Raw genomic sequence first — 5,540 nt, forward strand, 5'->3', positions numbered from 1 at the left:
TATACTTGAATTGAATAACAAAGGACTTAATGTTGAAAAAATTTCTCATGGTGAATGATAAGAAGTTAGATATTCCTAATCATATGCCACGAATAACATATTCGCCACGAAAATATGATAGCCTACTACACTTTGTTTTTTCTATCGACGTATGGGTTTGAAACCTGTTTGGAAGCAAGGAGTACTGTTGCAGTTAGTATTGGATCTTCGTCATAAAATACCGAGAGCGGTTACCATGGAAGGAGCATGTTTGATAAATAATACAGGGACATCATTTTATTTTTACTAACATTTTTAATATTAACCTGTCTATACCTTTAGAGAACCGGAAACACCGCTTGCTCCCCCCTCCAAGACTGGAGTTCGATGATACTGGCGTAAAACACAAATCACTCTACTAGGTATAGGATGGAAGAAAAGTAGTTCATCCATTTACGTAAACTAGTAAATATCGCGATTTTGAGTTTGATAATTTTCACTCGGTTTTTCTTTAATAAAAGTACAGTACTGTATTAAGAATAAGTGTTTTTACTCACGAAGTGAGTTATCCATGCGAACGTATTCATTATGCAGTGTATATTATACTGTCTACAGCACATTAGCGTACAATATAGAGAAAGAAGTTAAATTGAAAAATAATCATAATATGAATATTTAAACACAATTTTGAAAATGGTGGCCGTTCATTTCGATACAGGCTTCAGTTCTTTTGTGCATATTATCGCACTATAGACTATTGCATCTAATTCCAATTGCCAGTTTCGTCCTTCGTACTAGTAACTCATGTTGAAATAATTCTGTACCTACTCTACGTACTGTGAATTCAATCTTCACTTCTGCCCGACCCGAAAATATAAAATTACTCAGACATGCTATCTACTGTCCGTCCAAGTGGTTATGCCGCAGGATTGTAGAAAGGGAGGAAATCACGTGACAGTTAATTACTTAACGAGGCCCTTTTATTTAAGTTAAATTAAACAGCTGTATAATATACGTAAACGTCCAATTCCTAAGAGAAATTAATGTTTTCAGAAAAGAGCTAAGAAAGCCCAGCTTTTACAGAGGGGCGAGCAGAAGCAGGTGGGGGAAATCGGGATGCGACATAGGCAAACGGACAGTACCTGTGCGAAAATATGATTCAATATTGAAAGCTCTTTCGTCACTGGAAAACGCGAACATATTTCTGGAACGTACTATACCCAGTAACTCAGTACTGCTTACTATCTGCGGTCTTGGTTCTGTGTGGAGTGAAGTACATTCAAAAACTCAGGTACAATAAAAATTGAAGTAAAAATAAAATGATGTCCCTGTAGTTACTCTATGTTTGGTAATAAAATGTTCAGCCGATACTACATTGTGAATTAAAAAAAAAATATGTGTATATTTATTTCTATATTATGCTTACTGGCTATGGTTCGCGCTACGTGCTACCTGTAGCCTTCCAATTACAACATATACTATTTACTCATCACAGACATGTGCTTTTTCTATGTTTTTTTATGTCCATGACCTACCAAAATAATTCATCCACTCTTCTCTGTCCTATTTATACCTTCACACTTACTTAGCCTACAAATGGCTTTTAAGGAACTCGGAGGTTCATTGCCGCCCTCACATAAGCCCTCCATCGGTCCCTATCCTGTGCAAGATTAATCCAGTCTCTATCATCATATACCACCTCCCTTAAAATCCATTTTAATATTATCCTTCCATCTACGTCTCGGCCTCCCCAAAGATCTTTTTCCCTCCGGCCTCCCAACTAACACTCTAAATGCATTTCTGGATTCGTCCATATGTGCTATATGCCCTGCCCTTTCAAACTTCTGGATTTAATGTTCCTACTTATGTTAGGTGAAGAATATAATGCCTGCAGTTCTGCGTTGTGTAACTTTCTCCATTCTCCTGTAACTTCATCCCTCTTAACCCCAAATATTTTCCTAAGAACCTTATTCTCAAACACCCTTAATCTCTGTTCCTCTCTCAAAGTGAGAGTCCAAGTTTCACAACCATACAGAACAACCGGTAATATAACTGTTTTATAAATTCTAACTTAAAAATTTTTTGACAGCAGAATGGAGGACAAAAGCTTCTCAACCGAATAATAACACGCATTTCCCATATTTGTAATTGATTAACTAGCGGACTTACTCGTGTTAATTATGTAAGTCTGTTTCGGTACTTCATCACACCATCCTCAGAGCCTACTAGATCTCGGCGTCATCTCGAATTTCTCTGCCTGTTGTGTGTATCAAACGCACCCACACAACAGGCAGAGAAGTTCGAGATGACGTCTAGATCTAGCAGGCTCTGAGGATGGTGTGATCAAGCACCGAAACAACTGTAAGCCGCACAGACTTATAATTAACACGAGTAAGTCCGCTAGTTAATCAATTACTTATATTCAAGTGTTAAAAGTAGTGTACGCAAGATTGAAAATGGATTCCCATATTTATTCTGCGTTTATTTTCCTCCCGAGTGTCATTTATATTTGTTACTGTTGCTCCAATATATTTGTATTTTTCCACTTTTTCGAAGGATAAATCTCCAGTTTTATATGTCCATTTCCTGCAATAATCTCGTCACGAGGCATAATCATATACTTTGTCTTTTCTGGATTTGCTTTCAAATCTATGGCTTTACTTGCTTCAAGTAAAAATTTCTGTGTTTTCCCTAATCGTATACCTTCAGACTAGCCTATTTTATTTCCTAACTCATCCCTCCCATAACAGCACCATCTCTATTCCCTTTCCAATCACCCACATCACTTCCAATAAAGTCCGTCTATCATTCATGCTCTATTAAACTTCACCTTTGTCCATACATTGCTTATCTTCTGAACACTTCCACTATAATTTCTCTGCACTACATTTGTTCCTTACCTTTGATTAGAAAGCATTTTGATTTTCCTTAGTCACTTTCCGTAAATATCTCCTACCCTATTTCCACTTCACACTTAATATTCGTCCTCATTATTTCACTATTCATTTCCTCACTTTAATCACCATTTCTCACCCACTAATTATTCTTCCTCTCACTGTTACCGTTTGTGCTCTAGTCTCCTTCGCCATTGTTTTTGTCTTTCCGTTTATGCTCTTCTTCCGTTAAACACCAGTTTCTTAAACTATAATTCTTCTGTCCTTGATTACTTATAATAACTCCTCTAGTTGAAGAAGGATCGCTCCCATCATCTTCACTTCCCCTCCTTGTCGAGACCCGACGTCTTCTTTGTTTACCGATCTCACTCGCCTTATTTAAAAATATACTTATATAGGCTATATACAGAGTGTTTAAAAAATACGGGGCATAATTTCAGGTATGTATTTCCCACATTTAGACAATCAAAATAGTTCATTACAACATGTGTCCGGAAATGCTTCATTTCCGAGTTATGGCCTTCACAACATTGAAATTCACCGGAACGTTTTTCTTTCCGCAGATCGTTGTCATTACAGAAGATGTTCAAAATGTCCACCTCCTGCTTGAATACAGACCTCACATCGATGTCTCATGGACCTGCGAACACGATCCCAAACTCCAGGAGCATTGCGTATGTCCTCAGAACATGCCCCAATTCGATTCCGAAGGGATTCCAAATCAGGCACCGGAGACGAATAAACCAATGATTTTAAATGGCCCCACAAGTAGAAATCGAGAGGGTTCAGATCAGGTGAGCGTGGAGGCCAAGCAATTGGGCCACCTCTACCTATCCATAGATCAGGAAACCTTCGATCCAAGTACCGGCGAGCCGTACGACTGAAGTGTGCAGGAGCGCCATCATGCAAGAAGTGAATGTGTTGACGATTGATCAGTGGAGTGTCTTCTAAAACATGAAGTATGGTGTTTTCCGGGAAGTTTGTGTACGCCTGCCCCGTAAGTCTGTTTACAAGTACATGGGGTCCAACTAATCGAGCACCAATGATACCGCCCCACATGTTGAGAGAGAACCGCACCTGGTGATGAGATGGAACAGTTACACGTGTGTTTTCATATGCCCATACATTCTGATTGTGGAAATGTGTTATGTCATCTCGTGTGAACTGTGCTTCATCTGTAAATAATACTAAGGCAGGAAAGTTCGGATTTACACCACACTGCTGCAAGAACCACTGACAGAACCTAACTCGTGCAGGGTAATCTGCTGGTGACAGGGCCTGTACACGTTGCAAATGATAAGGATACAATTGATACTCTTTCAACAGTCTCCAGACAGTCGTATGAGGAACATTGACTTGCAACCCTACCCTTCGTGTGCTGATAGAAGTAATCTCCTCCTGTACCGGTACTTCTGGAGTTGTAGATCTTGGTCGTCCCCTTCCCAAACCAGGAGAGTTAAATTTTCCATACTCGCACAGACGGTAATGGAGACGTACAAATGTCTTCCGATCTGGACATTGTCGCTGTGGGTACCTCTCCTGGCACAAACGACGAGCCAGCGCAGCATTGCCGTCCGCCTTACCGTACATGAAGTGTATCTCTGCCAGCTCTTGATTTGAATACATGTCGCACAGTCTAACGCCTACACAACACTGAATGTAACCTTCGCCTCGGAATGAACTGTCAGAGTGCTCTCTTAATGTCTCCTTTGACGGCAACGACCTGCGGAAAGAAAAACTTTCCGGTGAATTTCAATGTTGTGAAGGCCATAACTCGGAAATAAAGCATTTTCGGACACATGTTGTAATGAATTATTTTGATTGTCTACATATGGGAAATACATACCTGAAATTATGCCCCGTATTTCTGAAACACCCTGTATGTTGCATGATACAATTTTTATAAAATTGAGTGTCGGTCGGTGGTAAAGTACCATTTTTCAAAGGGCTTCACGGCAAGAAAATTTACGCGGATGCATTGAGGAAGCATTGTCCTTCGGTAGACTATCATAAAATTTGGGTTTCAGAATTTAAAAGAGGAAGAGCGAAGACCAAAGAAAACACTGTGTTGCAAGACCTGTTTGTTACCACTACGGAAAATATCGATGTCGTGCTTGACATGATTTTGGAGGATCGACGAATTGGGCTCAAACGTATATCAGAGACTTCGATAATCAGAAACGAGTCTGATAATTTCCAAGTCGCTTTGCCACCGCTGTGAAAAGAATTTTGCTAACTCTCTGGATCGTATTGTAACTACGGATAAAAAAATTTGATAATCTATATTATTATGATCCAGAAAGAAAATAATAATGAAAAGAATGAAAGAATATAGTTTTCTCCGGAGGCCCGAAGATATTTTGCAGGTACTCTAAGTTTCCTGAGACATAGACTGAATAATTATGACATAATCTTAGAACAGGCCTGCAGAACTTGTAAGTAGGAGAAATATGACGTCAGCCTCATTCCACTTCTATTGGGGATGATCGACTTCCGCGTAGAGTTCTCTGGCCGTCAAAGGTCATCAGTGGCGGCATGTAATTTTCAAAAAGGACTGTAATAAATTCAATGTTTTTATAATGCGTTATCTCGTTTCAAGATTTACAATTATGCTAGATTTCCTATCGGTAGTTTCTTTGAGATTTCTTTGCACCTAACCCGCTTTAG

This window comes from Periplaneta americana, chromosome 2 (assembly GCF_040183065.1).
Source record: "Periplaneta americana isolate PAMFEO1 chromosome 2, P.americana_PAMFEO1_priV1, whole genome shotgun sequence".
Lineage (NCBI taxonomy): Eukaryota > Metazoa > Arthropoda > Insecta > Blattodea > Blattidae > Periplaneta > Periplaneta americana.